Source organism: Rhododendron vialii, chromosome 6a (genome assembly GCF_030253575.1).
Source record: "Rhododendron vialii isolate Sample 1 chromosome 6a, ASM3025357v1".
Classification (NCBI taxonomy): Eukaryota; Viridiplantae; Streptophyta; class Magnoliopsida; order Ericales; family Ericaceae; genus Rhododendron; species Rhododendron vialii.
Genome location: NC_080562.1, coordinates 27308769 through 27325763, shown reverse-complemented (window position 1 = coordinate 27325763; position 16995 = coordinate 27308769). Strand labels below are relative to the sequence as shown.

Here is a 16995-nt window from a genome sequence, read left to right as displayed (position 1 = left end):
TATCGAATTTGAGTTTAGGCCCACTTTAACACAACTACTTAATTCATTATCACAAATCGCTTTTTGATTGTTTTAACATGTAAATGTTGCATACTAACAAAATTGTCATGCTCTCGATTTTCAACATAAATAATAATCATTCTCATTAAAAGAACCTCACATATCATAAATAGTACCCCAAAGAGTCCCCATCAGATTAACTTTACAAACAATCCCCAAGTTTAAAGATTTATAACATTGGCACAACGGCCCAAATTCCATAGTTAACTAAAAATAGTGAATTTAAAAGTTACATAATGTCTAAAGTTAAAAGAGTTCGAATGAATTTACAATTTCATCCCTTCAAGAGATTATAAAAAAGATGATGAATCCACTTCTCGGGGCGGCTTTCAAAAGATATAATGCCAAGCATGCACACCATGCACTCCGCGTCAAAATCCTTGAAATGTACCTGAAAATGATAGGTTGAGCTACACTAGCCCAGTAGAGAGATCTTTACACAAGCTATATGAAAATGTGACAAGTTATGCATCAAGAATGAATGAGTTCCAATAAACAAACAAGAGATAGAACGGGGCGGCACAATGAACCGACAAGCTACGACCATGGAATCCTATACATCTTAAAGACATCCCTAACTATTCGTACATCATCTCGAAGGAGCATTAAACTCATATCATTCTAAATAATCATGACGAATTCTCAACCAATTTATGACTACTCAAACGAATGCCACGAACAACCTCTTTATTTAATACCATTTACCATCAATCCTCCTTTTCATAAACTTTTCTTTTGATTTACCAAAATGGTTTAGAGAAAACTCATGACCATTACAGGTCAAGCTCCGTTGATTCGAGCTTGAATAGCCGGAGTCCGTTGATTCTGCGCACGAATACCGAAAACCGTTGATTCGCTCAGGAATACTGGAGGATTTTTCATAAAAATCCTTTTTCCAAAACCAAGTTCCTTTCTTTTCAAAAACTTTGATGAAATCAATTGTTGTTTCCCTTTTTCAACAATTACAATCTCGAGCAATACATAGCCCAAACAACAACATGAACTTCAATAATCAGTCATTGCTTCCTTCATCATACGAGATGTTCAATTGTATTACCACACCTTGCGTTACAGTGAATTCTCTCCACCTGGGCTTCCGCATTACCACATCTTGCGTTGCGAGCCCTCTAGAGTCTCCGCATTACCGCACCTTGCGTTGCAGGACCCTCAATTCAACATTCACAACTCACACAACACATATACATTATCAATCCGAATACAAGATAACAACACTTCCCAAAGTCACAATCTTTCATTCATCATCATCCAATGTACTACAAACTCATACCCATGTCCTATTGTACGTTAATAAATACATTAAGTTCACGTTATCTCTCAAAGTCTATCACAACGCCCTACGTCACGTACCGAACCCGTAACAATTCCACGACACACCACCGATTAGGTTCTAAACGAGAATCTATAGAACGAGTGCCAAAGGAACCTAGGATGATCAATCGAGACAAAACACGAAGGTACGAGTCACCCTATTCTTTTCCAGACCACTAGGCAAACCCTTATTGACCAACCAAGTGCCCCACGTCATAACTTACATCCTACGATACTCGATAACGTTGCTGCAATACGCTCTTTCGTCCTACCGTTCGCCACGTCAAGTCATAGTACCTAACATACCTATAGCGTACATCACCACATGCCACAATGACTCTTAAGTGCCACCAATCCCATAAATACATTTCGATTAAGTTTTATCTAGTAAGACACTACTCGATCTCCAACAACGGAAAGCCAACGGAAAGAGGATAACTTAAGTAAACCAAAGGAATTCAATTAAGCATGCTTGAAATAGGTTTGGAGGTGTCCAAAAAGGTTTAGAAGTGATTGGGGGGTCAAAACAATCGACGGAGAAGCAGCAGGAGCAAAATTGGACTTAAGGCCCTGGTATCGATACGCACCAAAGTCGTATCGATACAACATTAACTGTCCTGAAAGATAACTTTGTTGTATCGATACAACAGAGTTTCGAGCAACGATTCTGCAGATTTTCAAAGGCTAGCTCAACAACAAAACTCAATGATCCACAACACGAATGAGGCATAAAATCATCACATAAACACATAAAAAGAGTAAGAAATCCCTACCTCGAAGTCAGAGAGCAAACAAGCAAAGAGGTCGGGCCACGCGAACCTTTGAACTCAAACTTGAACTCCGCCTAAAATACTCCTCTCCGAGCCAAACCGGACAACCTACGAACACAATGGCACTTGAGGAAGATGGAGAGAGGGTTGGGTTCTTTGGGTTTCGAGTTTTGGCGGTGATTTTCGGTGGGAGAGCAAGAGAGAGAAAAGGCCGAGAGAGTAGAGAGAGAGAGAGAGGACTTGGGATTTTGATTCCCTACACACACACACACACACACACACACACATACTAGGATACACACAAATCACACTTGCACTCTCTCCACTTTCAATTCTACCACATTGGCCCCAAATCAGCTAAATTCAATAAATCCCCTATTTGTTCCATATTCTAGCATTAATCAAACTTTAAACTAATTCTGAAAATACGGGTCTCTACAAAAATGACCACCCAATACCTGCTATGTGTGCTACCTTTTGTAATAATGAAATTACTACCATGCTAATATAATTTTCCATTTGTTTATACTTACAGCTTATTATAAAGACGAGGTGTTCCCCTAGGAAATTTGTTTCCTTGATTGGTACATTGACTCAAGACCAATGTGATGCAATCAAAGCATTTAATCCATTCCACATATTACTTGATGTGAAGTGTGGCCATCTGCATAGAGCCTTTGCTATGCATTTGGTGCAATGTTTCAATCCTAAAACTTGCAGCATAGAATTTATGAGGGACGTAGTTGTTCATATTACTGAAGAAGATGTTGCAAGAGTTTTGGGGATGTCGATAAGGGGACACACCCTTACCCACAGAATGCCTTGAATCACACAGAAAAAAAAATTGAAGAGGACTTTAATAGAGGTTTTAAGGGGATTGAAAAATCTTGCTAACTTTCTATCTTTTTCTGAAAAGTGCTAACTTTTCTGTCTAATAAGGCTCGTTCCACTATTTATTTTTTGAATTAAAGATGATGTTTTGTGAGTGTTGAAAAATGTATGCATTATAATTTGTGAAAATATATATGCATCTCTATTAATTATTTTGATGATTAATTCAATGATATTTTTATTCGGCAAATACAAAATTATCGAAAAGTCGATTCCCGAACTAAATATTTTCGTGACCTTGAAATATAGCATAAAGTCTCTTGGATTCATGATTTATATTTACAAAGACTTTATTGAGCTCAATACATGCTTTAACGGATTTATTTAAATGAAATTGTGAGCCACAGGTTGACGAACCGGCTGACAAGCCGGCTGTCTGAACAGAAAGCTGTGACAACCGGAAACCATCATATGACCCACCGGATGACCGGCCGGACGACCACCCGGATGACCACTCTGTCAAACGGCTAGTTCCAACGGCTAGTTCCAACGGCTAGTTCTAACGGCTAGTTCCGTTCCAACGGCTAGTTCTAACGGCTAGTTCCAACGGCTAGTTTCAACGGCTAGTTCCAACGGCTAGGAAGCATTTGGATGGCTATATAAGGCATCAAGAACTCATTAATGAGAATATATACAAGCTACAACATTCCATATTATTGCAAGAGCAATTTCTCAAAAGATCAAGCCAAAAATTCTCATTGTTCTTCCACTTTCATATTTTTCTTGAAGAGAAAATTTGTACAAGTCGTGAGCGATAATTTTCATACCTTCTTCACATACTTGTATTTCCTAAGCGAGTGTTTGAGTCAAACACTTGAAAGCTTAGAAGACCAAATTCGGGTTGGAATTTGGGCGTTATTGTTTTTGAGAAGTTTTCGGAGAAAACTCTTGCGGTTGTGCTAGCTCCTTGGGAAAGCTAGAGGCGTTCGGTTTTTGTAAGCACCCGCAAGACTTACAAGTTGTAATCTTTTAAAGATTAGTGGAACCTTCAAGTAATTGCTTGAGGAGAAGTGGAGTAGGGCCGGACCGTGGACAAATCCGGACCGAACCACTATAAACGGGTTCTATCTCTCTATCTCTCTATTTTGATTGCATACTTATTGTTTGCATATATTGTTAGAGATAAATTTTTATCGGTGATTATTACTAGCAATCCTATTCACCCCCCCTTTAGGTTGCATAATTTGGGTAACAATTGGTATCAGAGCCTCGGCTCTTGTTTGTAGATTTAACCATCTAAGAGTTAAGATCCATGGCAACCACTAGTAATGTTTCTTGTATCGAAGGTCAATCGTCCAATAGACCTCCCTTGTTCACCGGAGAAAATTACTCTCATTGGAAAAATAGAATGATGATCTTTATTCAATCCACGGATTATGATCTATGGAAAATTATCAAAAATGGTCCCATTATTCCTACTAAGAAAGTTGGGAAAGAGACTATGCCTAAATCAGATAATGAGTGGAGTCATTCGGAAAAGGCTTCAATAGAAAAGAACTATAGAGCTATGAACCTTCTTTTTTGTGCTATTACTCCCAATGAATATGATTGTGTTTCCGCATGTGAATCGGCTAAAGAAATATGGGATAAGTTAGAAATGTCACATGAAGGAGATAGTCAAGTTAAGGAGTCCAAAATTGATATTCTTGTGCATAGCTATGAGCTCTTCAAAATGAAACCGGATGAATCTATATCTCAAATGTTTGCTAGATTTGCTAGTATTACTAACGGTTTAAAAGCTCTTGGAAAGATTTACAGTCAATCCGAAATGACAAGGAAGGTGCTCCGTTCCATGCCAACCAATTGGGACACTACCACCTCCATCATCCTACAATCCAAAGATTTCTCAAAATACACGATGGACAAGCTCATGGGATCTCTCATGACGGAGGAAATGCATCACAACCTCAAGGGTGAAAAAGAGAAGAAAGTTAAGGATCTTGCCTTCAAAAGTACAACAAGCAAATCAAAAAGCAAGGAGGATTCAAGCAACGAAAGTGAGGATGATGAAATGGCGCTCATCACAAAAACGTTCAAGAAACTCCTCAAAAATAGAGCATCTCGCAAAGGTAGAGGATTTTCAAGAAAAGATGGAGGCAAAGAAGAAAGTAGCAAAAAGGATCCAATCATTTGCTACGAGTGCAAGAAGCCCGGCCACATCAAAAGTGAATGTCCATATGCCAAAAAATATTCAAAGAAGGACAAAAGGAGAGCTATGATGGCCACATGGGACAATAGTGACGATAGTAGCTCCGATGAGGACGATGAGCAACAAGAGGTCGCTAACTTGTGTTTCATGGCCATCGAAGAAAACGAGGTAGATCTCGACTCATCCTATTCCTTTGATGAATTGTTTATTGCCTATAAAGAGTTGAAAGTAGAATTTGAAAAAGTTGTTTCTAAAAACAAATTTCTTAAAAAGGTTGCTAAAGATCTCTCACTAGAAATGGATGATTTAATTGAAGAGAAAGATATTTTGGAGGAAGAAAATGAAAGTTTAAGAACCTCTTTGGCAAAAGAAAAAGAGTATTTGAAGGATACTTCCAAAAACGAACCTTTAGAAAAACAAATTGATGATTTAACTAATTCTCTTTCAAAACTCACTAATGGAAAAGAAAGTTTAGACATTCTTCTTGGAAAACAAATGGTTTCTTTTCACAAGGCCGGAATTGGTTATAATCCCACTCAACACAAAAATCTTTTTGGAAAAGATGTTCCTCCTTCTAACCATTCTAAATTGACATGTCATTATTGTGGTAAAATTGGTCATATTTCTCCTACATGTCCTATGAAAGGATACTCATCTTCTAATGCAAAAAAGGTTTGGGTTCCTAAGAACCGTATCAATGTTAACCTTCAAGGACCCAAGATGATTTGGGTACCAAAAGTCAAGAATTGATGTGCTATTGTAGGTATGCTTCAAAAGTTCTCTCAAGGAAGGTAGTTGGTACCTTGATAGTGGATGTTCAAGACACATGACCGGTGACAAGAGGGCTTTCAATTCTCTTTCGCCTAAAGATGGTGGACATGTCACATTTGGAGACAACAACAAAGGTAAAATCATAGGAATCGGTGATATAGGTAATTCTCCTATTATTGAAGATGTTTTACTTGTTAGTGGTTTAAAACACAATCTTCTTAGCATAAGTCAATTATGTGATAGAGGAAATCGTGTTATCTTTGAAAAATCCAAATGTATCATTGAAAATGTCAAAAGCAACAAGACACTCTTCGTTGGACAAAGACTTGAAAATGTATATGTTTTTAATCTCAATGATTTAAGTAATTGTGATATAAAATGTTTTTCCGCTTTGAGTGAAAATAGTTGGCTTTGGCATAGGCGCCTAGGACATGCAAGTATGGATACTATTTCAAAACTCTCTAGAAAAAATTTGGTAAAAGGTCTTCCTAAAATCAAATTTGAAAAAGATAGACTTTGTGGTCCTTGCCAACAAGGAAAACAAACCAAGGTTTCTTTTAAGTCCAAAAATGTTGTTTCAACTACTAGACCTTTGCAATTACTTCATATGGATTTGTTTGGACCAACTCGCTCTCCAAGTCTTTGTGGAAACTATTATTGTCTTGTTGTTGTTGATGATTTCTCTAGATATACATGGGTGATGTTCCTAGCTCATAAGAATGAGGCTTATCCTAATTTCACTAAACTTTGTAGAAGAGTTCAAAATGAAAAAGGATTTGTTATTTCTAACATTCGTACGGATCATGGAAAAGAACTTGACAATTCTTTATATGAAAAGTTTTGTGATGAACATGGTATTGGTCATAACTTTTCTGTACCTCGTACTCCTCAACAAAATGGAGTAGTTGAGAGAAAGAATCGTACTTTGGAAGAAATGGCCCGCACTATGCTTTGTGAAAACTCTTTGCCAAAATATTTTTGGGCGGAAGCCGTTAATACCTCATGCTATATATTGAATCGAGTTTTAATTAGGCCTATCCTCAAGAAAACTCCTTATGAGCTTTGGAATGGTAGAATACCCAACATTAATTACTTTCATGCCTTCGGTTGTAAATGTTATGTATTAAACAATGGAAAAGATGACTTGGGTAAATTTGATTCAAAATCGGATGAAGGCATCTTTATTGGTTACTCTCTTACTAGCAAAGCATATAGAATTTATAATAAGCGCACTAATCTTGTTGAAGAATCTATTCACGTTTCCTTTGATGAATCTAATCCTTGTGCTACTAAGGATGTTGTTGATAATGATGACTTAGAAATTACACATGAGATTCATGACTTGAAAATTCAAGAAAAAGTTGATGGTGATACTCAAGTAGAAAGCTCTCAAATCAAAGAAGATGAAGTTATTAATCAACCTCAAGATGCCATGGGAGACAACCAAGATCTTTCCAAGGATTGGAGATTCGTGCAAAACCATCCAAAGGACTTGATTCTTGGAGAAGTTTCGAAAGGGGTAACCACTCGCTCGTCTCATAGAAATTTTTGTGAAAATCAAGCTTTTGTTTCTCAAATTGAGCCTAAAAACTTTCCGGAAGCTCAAGATGATGAAAATTGGATTTTGGCCATGCAAGATGAGTTAAATCAATTTGAAAGGAATAAAGTTTGGGCATTAGTACCTAAGCCTCTTGATCACTCTATTATAGGCACTAAATGGGTTTTTCGTAACAAGCTAGATGAATCCGGAAATATTGTTAGGAATAAAGCTAGACTTGTTGCTCAAGGTTATAATCAAGAAGAAGGTATTGATTTTGAAGAAACTTTTGCACCGGTAGCTAGATTAGAGGCTATTCGCATATTGCTTGCCTTTGCATCTTTCAAAAATTTCAAGCTTTATCAAATGGATGTGAAAAGTGCATTTTTGAATGGGTTCATAAATGAGGAAGTTTATGTCAAACAACCTCCCGGCTTTGAAGATCATGTATACCCCGATCATGTTTTTAAACTTTCAAAAGCTCTATATGGTTTGAAGCAAGCACCACGTGCATGGTATGATAGACTTAGTTCTTTCTTGCTTGACAATGGCTTTACTCGTGGAAAAATTGATACTACTCTTTTCATTAAAGCCAAAGGTAAAGATATGCTCATTATTCAAATATATGTTGATGATATTATCTTTGGTGCCACTAATGATAATATGTGCAAAGAGTTTGCTAAGTGTATGCAAGGTGAGTTTGAAATGAGTATGATGGGGGAGCTTAACTTCTTCCTCGGACTTCAAATCAAGCAAACTAATGAGGGGATCATAATCAACCAAGCCAAGTATGCGAAAGAACTTATTAAGAAGTTTGGCATGGAAGGATCAAAGCCAACGAGCACACCAATGAGCATATCAACTAAGCTAGACAAAGATGAGAATGGTAAGGCCGTCAATGAAAAGATGTATCGAGGTATGATCGGCTCATTACTTTATCTCACGGCAAGTAGACCGGATATAATGTTTAGTGTCTGCATGTGTGCTAGATTTCAATCATGTCCTAAAGAATCGCATTTAAAAGCTATTAAACGTATTTTTAAATATGTTGCCGGTTCTCATGACTTAGGATTGTTTTATCCACGTGGAGTTGCATTTGATTTAATTGGTTATTCGGATGCGGATTTTGGAGGTTTCAAAGTTGATCGTAAAAGTACAAGTGGGACTTGCCAATTTCTAGGGCACTCTCTAGTGTCTTGGCATAGCAAGAAACAAAATTCTGTAGCTCTATCTACCGCCGAGGCGGAATATGTAGCGGCCGGAAGTTGTTGTGCCCAAATATTGTGGATCAAACAACAAATGGAGGATTTCAATTTGCAATATGATCATATTTCTATTAAATGTGATAATACTAGTGCAATTAGCTTATCCAAGAATCCGATTCAACATTCTCGAACAAAACATATTGAGATTAGACATCATTTTATAAGAGATCATGTTCAAAAAGGGGATATTGAACTTAACTTTATTAGTACCGACAAGCAATTGGCGGACATTTTCACAAAACCCCTTGGTGAAGAACAATTTTGCTTCATTCGACGAGAACTCGGCATGTCTAATCATTTATGAAAAAGTTTTGTGTTCTTGATGTCAAAAGTTTTTTTTTGGATTCAATGTTGAGTTGATTGAATTCGTAAATATCATACTTGATGGAGAGTACAAATGATCTTGATAAAGAAATCACCCTTCAAACATTTTATCATATGTTTCATTTTCCTGTGTTTGGTATGCAGAAAAACAGTTTTATGGTCTTTAATGCTACTCCTCTTAAACGTTTTCTGGACTTAACCTGCATTTGTCAGCCGGATGTCCGAACACAATTTTCAACAACACAATCTCTATCCGAACACAATTTTCTTCCCCTATTCTTGTCCTAATCGGCGCCGCATCCCCTATCCTCAATCTCAAATTTCAAACAATTCGGCGCGGCATTCCTTATCCTCAAACACTTCTCTCATACTCTATAAATTCAACAACACAATCTCTATCTCCTCATCTATCTATCTCTCCTTCTCTCTCGGCCTAAATCTCTCCAAATCTCTGTCCTTCCAAATCGAGCAATGGCAAACTTACCGCAAGGGTTACCGTTTGAGTTTTACGAAAGAGATGCCGAACGAGCAGAGTTCAGGTTGTTTATCCAAACCATTTGGATGCAACTCTTTATCTTCATTCTGCTGTGTGCGTTACTTACAATAAGAATACCACCACGGTTCGGGTGGAATGTAAATGTGGATACTCTGTGGTATTGGATTGGCATTGTAGCTGCCGCTGTAGCAGCCATTATTCGAGAATACGAAAATCAAAGACGCCAAGCTTTAGATGAACGAAGATAGAGTGCTACAGGGCAAGAGCGGCATGGTGCTGGAACCATGGCCCTATTGTTTTTCTCTTTTTAGTTTTTTTTTTTTTTGATGATGTCACAGGGGGAGAAAAAGCCAAGTTTTAATTGATCTATCTTGCCATTTTTAATATTTTTAACCGTTGTCCGTTGTGGGCTAATTTAAAAAATTGCTCGCTATGATCTGTTGATTTAAAAAATTGCTTGCTATGATCTGTTGATTATTGCTATTACTCGTTGATCATAGATAACTGCTTTGGTGCATGTATTAAGGGGGAGATTGGCATAACTCCTACTTGCATAAAAACTATCATTTTGTGTCATCATCAAAAAGGGGGAGATTGTTGAAAAATGTATGCATTATAATTTGTGAAAATATATATGCATCTCTATTAATTATTTTGATGATTAATTCAATGATATTTTTATTCGGCAAATACAAAATTATCGAAAAGTCGATTCCCGAACTAAATATTTTCGTGACCTTGAAATATAGCATAAAGTCTCTTGGATTCATGATTTATATTTACAAAGACTTTATTGAGCTCAATACATGCTTTAACGGATTTATTTAAATGAAATTGTGAGCCACAGGTTGACGAACCGGCTGACAAGCCGGCTGTCTGAACAGAAAGCTGTGACAACCGGAAACCATCATATGACCCACCGGATGACCGGCCGGACGACCACCCGGATGACCACTCTGTCAAACGGCTAGTTCCAACGGCTAGTTCTAACGGCTAGTTCCAACGGCTAGTTCTAACGGCTAGTTCCAACGGCTAGTTTCAACGGCTAGTTCCAACGGCTAGGAAGCATTTGGATGGCTATATAAGGCATCAAGAACTCATTAATGAGAATATATACAAGCTACAACATTCCATATTATTGCAAGAGCAATTTCTCAAAAGATCAAGCCAAAAATTCTCATTGTTCTTCCACTTTCATATTTTTCTTGAAGAGAAAATTTGTACAAGTCGTGAGCAATAATTTTCATACCTTCTTCACATACTTGTATTTCCTAAGCGAGTGTTTGAGTCAAACACTTGAAAGCTTAGAAGACCAAATTCGGGTTGGAATTTGGGCGTTATTGTTTTTGAGAAGTTTTCGGAGAAAACTCTTGCGGTTGTGCTAGCTCCTTGGGAAAGCTAGAGGCGTTCGGTTTTTGTAAGCACCCGCAAGACTTACAAGTTGTAATCTTTTAAAGATTAGTGGAACCTTCAAGTAATTGCTTGAGGAGAAGTGGAGTAGGGCCGGACCGTGGACAAATCCGGACCGAACCACTATAAACGGGTTCTATTTCTCTATCTCTCTATTTTGATTGCATACTTATTGTTTGCATATATTGTTAGAGATAAATTTTTATCGGTGATTATTACTAGCAATCCTATTCACCCCCCCTTTAGGTTGCATAATTTGGGTAACAGTGAGAAAATGACCTGTCTCATAAAGTAAAAAATAAGTACTAAAAAAATAAGAATTTTACAAAACGGGGCCTAACTTTTATAATTATATGTTGTCTCCACTCTCTATCAAAAAATTTATATAAAATATGATCATTTGTTTTTAAAAAACTGTAACGCCCCAAATTTTGGAAATGTTAAAAGGTCAATTTCATTGAAAATCAAATGGAGTTTGGCTCAATATTACATCATAACCCTTAACAAAAGAACATTTATTCAAATAAGGATGGGAACTAGGGTTCTTATCTACTGCTTCGCTTCGTCCTCCATCCTGGCCAGCTCCTCGGCCCCAAAAGCTTCCAAGGTGTGGAGTTCACCCTGTTCGTCTATAAGATCTGACACATTATACCGGCATCACCACCAATATAATATGTTAGGGTCACCAAAGGTAACACCGTGAGCTACAAAAGCTCAATAGAACAACTCATACCCACTAACCCTTAACTTACGAGCAAACGATCATAATTTCAATGATTTGCACATAGTTCATACATATTCGACAAACAGTTAACAATGCCACATCCACATTTATTATCCAAGCTAACGTTGATGTCCATTATTTTTCGAGTTTCTCCTACGCGACTCCTCATAGACCGTGTCACCATTTTACACATGTCATTAATCCGAGCATGCACCAAATTTCGAGGACGAAATTGTTTAAGGGGGATAGTTTGTAACGACTCGGAATTTTAATAAATAAAAATTCTCTTTTATTATTTGAAATTCTTTTTAATTACTTAATATTACTTTTTAATTTCTATAATCTGTCATAATTAGATTTTAGTCCTTTAAATTTCATTTCTTGACTTAAAACCCTACTTTACTAGTAAAGTTAGTTTCCAACCGATTAGTTAGAGGAACCAGACTATCAATTCACCTAGTTACATTTCTCTAACCCTAATTGGACCTTTTTAACCTTATGAACCCCTCCCAAACTTAATTGAACCCTTAGACTTTTTAGGGGTAATCATTTCACCCATGACTAGTCATTCAAGCCCATGCCTACTTTCTTTATTTCCTTGTCCATTGGTCAATAAATGTTAAGGGAAATATTATCCATTGGACAATAAATATTAGGCTTGGCCAAGGAAGGTATGTATATGACAAGACAAGTCATACAAAGAATCCCATCATTTTACTTCCAAAAGAAGCAACCTTAGCCATGCATGCATGCAACCCTAGGAACTAATAGGCCTAACCCTAGATTACCCACCGAAGTTACTTTCCTAGATTCTTTGTACTTGGCATACTTTTACTTATATACCATAAGCATATATATATGTATGTACTAAGGAGGGAGGGGGAGAGAGAGAGAGAGATAGAGAGAGAGAGAGAGAGAGAGAGAGAGAGAGAGAGAGAGAGGAGGGAGAGTGTGTGTGCGCGCTTGTGTATTGTCCATTCCAACAAGCTATCTTATAGCCTTAAGCCTATTTATGACCATGCCAACCCATTTTTAGTCTTTCAAAGTACAAAGTTAGCCAATGATTTTGTGTTTCCTTGCAAGCAACCTCCCCATAGACATGACAAGGCATAAACCCTTCATTATAACCTAGGATTTGGCCTAACATTGGAATGACAAGTGCGGGAAGGCTATGACTTGATTGAAAGGCTTGATTTGACCAAACAATGGAGCAAAATCCATGGGAAAGAAGAGAGAGAGAGGGCCGGCCAAGGGGGAGGAGAGGGAGCCAAATTTTTGGCTATAAATAGCACCCCATTCTCACCATTCAATTCACACCTTCTGTAATAACCCGCTCTAGAAGGATTAACATAATCAGTCTTAATGAAATTCATTCCATAAACGCAAGACAATGTCGAATAAGTAGATTACAACTGGCTTCCAAAATAAAATTTACAAGAGAACTATACAAGATGAGTTGCATCCACATATGGTACGACAACTCTCCAAAAATTGATATCACAAAATGTACTACACCAGAAGGACACCAAGTTGCCCCTCATCTCCACTCCTACAGCCTGTCAGACCAGTAGTGGACCAAAACTCTACTTCAATTATCTGAAAGGGTTGTGAGTGTTACTACTTCATTCAAGCAGAAAGCATAAAACAATTTACACGAACAAACATGGATCGAGTTATGCTTCTAATCATAATTAGCAAGAAACATACTATTTTTCACAAACCATTAAGTAAGCAACAATATTTCAAGAAACCATAGGGTTGCTTCCCTTGCAACCAGGAGTTATGACGGTACCGTGACCCTGTGAACAGAGTAATTTCAACAATTTATACCCTGTTTGTGTACATCAAACAGACAATTTATACCCTTCTTGTATACATCAAGAAGAAAACAATTCCAACCAATAATACAACTATGGCATGCTCTTGAAATAAAATCATGTTTCAAGCAACTTGATCCATATCCACAACTGTAAAAAATTCCCATCATTTGCAAAAAAAAATATAAGTTTATTTTTAGCTAGCCTCTTCAATGAAATAGCACACTCACCTTAGAGATCCAAAAGACAAAAGCGAAACGTCTCCTTCTCAACCTTGAGGTGGAGACTCGTCCCCCGATCCTAGAATATGAATGACACTACACTTAGTATATTTCATACACCAACTCATGTTAAAATGCAAGTAAAATGCATCAATAAGTCTAACATATGATCTTTTTTTTTAATCTCCATCCCTAGTATGATACTGCATGAGACCAATGCAATAAAAATGATGCGTGATGTGCTTCAATGCTCAAAAGATGATTCAATGAGATTTGATACAAGAATTCCCAAGAATAAGGCTTAGACCATGACCAACATGTACTGTTCTGACCGTATCCGAAACATAATCGTCAATTGAAGAAAGACACTTTAACCATTGAAAAGTAAACTTCTTCCTCTTCGAATCGACAGGTCATTCATAAAAAACGGAGTTCGGGTAACCTTACTACGGCCTCGCGATTATAACTTAACAAATACTAAAACTGGTGTAGAGACAGATTTTGGGTCAATTTTAACAGCATATCTGTTATTGCTCAGGCATAACCAAAGAGCACGGGTTGCATCGTTGGAAAGCTCTACGAGTCTAGTTTCTAGCAAAGCAAGTGGAATGTGATTTCGAGTCTCGAGTTAGGAGATATGACTGTTTTCCCAACTTGTGTCAGTGCGGTCAGCAATGCAAGTTTCACAGCAGCAGTTTGGTGCGCGATTTTTAAATTTTTTCCCTCTTTGAAATAAATTCTGAAAATTTTACCCAATAAACTAGACATGAATATCCATCTCCAGTAAAAATTTCAGAAAATTACAAGGTCGGAAAGTCTGTGAGAAAAATTTGCTAAGGACAGGACAGATTCAATTATGTTCAAGCTCTAATTGACATGGCCCAAAGATGGACGAATTTGGTACAGTAAAATCCAATCTTCTATAACCTAATTAGGACTTAAACTACATGAATATCCAGGTATATACAGGTTTGATCAATACCCAAAACATAATTTAGGTATAAGATAGGGTTACCTTCAATTAGTTTTTCCCAATTCTTTCCCCTTCTTCTTCTTCTTCTTCTCACTCTCTCTCTCTCTCTCTCTCTCTCTCTCTCTCTCTCTGCGTGATACAAAATAAAACGGTGGAGGGGTGGAATGGTGTAGAATACAGTAAAAGGTTTATTAGGGAATAATTATCCCATGAGGTTGGGTGTATGGGTTCTAATAGGTCAAAACTCATCTTAACCCTTCATTCTTCCTACCAAGACCAATCTCTATTTAATTAACTTAATTAAACCCTCAAACTTAATCATGTATCGCTAAACAATTCATGAATGATTTGTGAACGATAACACAACACGTGTAACAATTAGCATGACCTATGCAACATAAAATTAAATGTCATATGCGATGCACGTGCATGCTCGGAACGGGTGTTACACCTTCATCCTCCAACTTCTCTCTCTAAGAAAGTTTGTGTTTTTGCTTGTTCTTGCCTAGTTCTTCTTTGTTCTTGAAGCTCTTCCTAAAACTCATCCTAAAAACCCCTTTTCGGTCCAAAAAGTTCAAGTAGTTTAGTCAAGATCAAGTTTCTAGAGAAACCTTTCTCTTTCGAAACTTCTGAAAGCATACCTTAAGAAGTTACTCCACCCGACGTACTCTTTCCGTAGCCGCCACTACCGCCAAGAAGAAAGGTAGAACCCCTAGTCCAATAACTCTACGTATAGTATAGAATCGTATGTTAGAAAGTAGAATATTCTTAATTCAAAGTATCAGTATCCTCATCGTTTTCCTTAAGTAGATGAGGTTATCTATTATTTAGTTTTCAAGTAGATAAGGTTATCTATCGTTTATTATCGCCATACATGGTAGTCAACAAGTGCATCTTAATAATGGAAGAATGAGCATGTTGAATAAGCTACTTTTACTCTGATAAACATGTGTTATTTTGAATTTCCCACAAAGAAAGAAAGAATGGTTTTCGAAAGATAAGACTTTATCGTTGATAGAAGTATTCGTATTTTGATCTTTAGGATGGTTATGAGCATGATTACTAATATAGAGTTGGATGATCTTGCTAGTTTAGTTTCAAGAATACAATGAATGATTTATGTTTGTGAAAAATCATACCGCGGAGTCTATGCATGAAAACGAGACACGGAAATCGAGAAAGTAGAAACATGACACCTAGGGTGTGGTTTGATAAAAAGGACTGTTTTGAAAAGGTGAAATGTTTTGGAAACCGCAATGTGGCCGGATATGGTAGCCCATTGTGTGGTGTGTGTTTTATGTGCCAATGGGAACCCGGTGCGGCGGAACCATTGTGAGGATACTCGGGAACGGCAGAACTGAGGTTGGGTGTGTTAAACGGATTTTGGAAATAATGGTAAGGTTAATGAAATGTGTAAAATGGTGACACGGTCTACGAGAAGTCGCGTAGGAGAAACTCGAAAAATAATGGACATCAACGTTAGCTTAGATAATAAATGTGGATGTGGCATTGTTAACTGTTTGTCGAATATGTATGAACTATGTGGAAATCATTGAAATTATGATCGTTTGCTCGTAAGTTAAGGGTTAGTGGGTATGGGTTGTTCTATTGAGCTTTTGTAGCTCACGGTGTTACCTTTGGTGACCCTAACATATTATATTGGTGGCGACGCCGGTATAATGTGTCAGATCTTATAGACGAATAGGGTGAACTCTACACCTTGGAAGCTTTTGGGGCCGAGGAGCTGGCCAGGATGGAGGAAGAAGCGGAGCAGTAGACAGGAACCCTAGTTCTCACCCTTATTTGAATAAATGTACTTTTGTTAAGGGTTATGATGTAATATTGAGCCAGACTCAATTTGATTTTCAATGAAGTTGACCTTTTAATGTTCCCAAAATTTGGGACGTTACAAAAACAATTAAAAAACTTTGACGCACTAAAGTATTGATAAATTACATGCTTACGAAAAGGTAATTTTTTTGACAATATAAAAGGTGTTCGGGACATCTTTCGCAAACTTCAACTAATTTTGTTTATGGTTTGATCAAAGACAGACCATCCACGATTATGACATTTCTAGTTTAGTTAGGATGTTCCAAGACCACTTTTTTTGGACCCGGGAGTGCTGTTGTGCACCACCCGCACTACATGTGTAGTGCGAGTATTGTGACCAATTCGGTCATTCATCTCAACAATGGACGGCTCGGATTTTCATCCGAACAATAGATGGCTAGGATTTGTAGAAGTTCGGATTAAAT

The 16995-nt window shown here is 37.4% G+C and overlaps 1 long non-coding RNA gene across 1 annotated transcript; it reads right to left on the bottom strand.

The window, feature by feature from the left end:
- Positions 1-13070: 13070 nt before the first annotated feature.
- Positions 13071-14885, bottom strand: LOC131330011 (uncharacterized). Its single transcript, XR_009200928.1, has 3 exons — positions 14780-14885; positions 13774-13843; positions 13071-13322 (listed from the first exon to the last, which is right to left on the bottom strand). It is a non-coding gene; the product is annotated as an uncharacterized LOC131330011 (long non-coding RNA).
- Positions 14886-16995: the final 2110 nt, after the last annotated feature.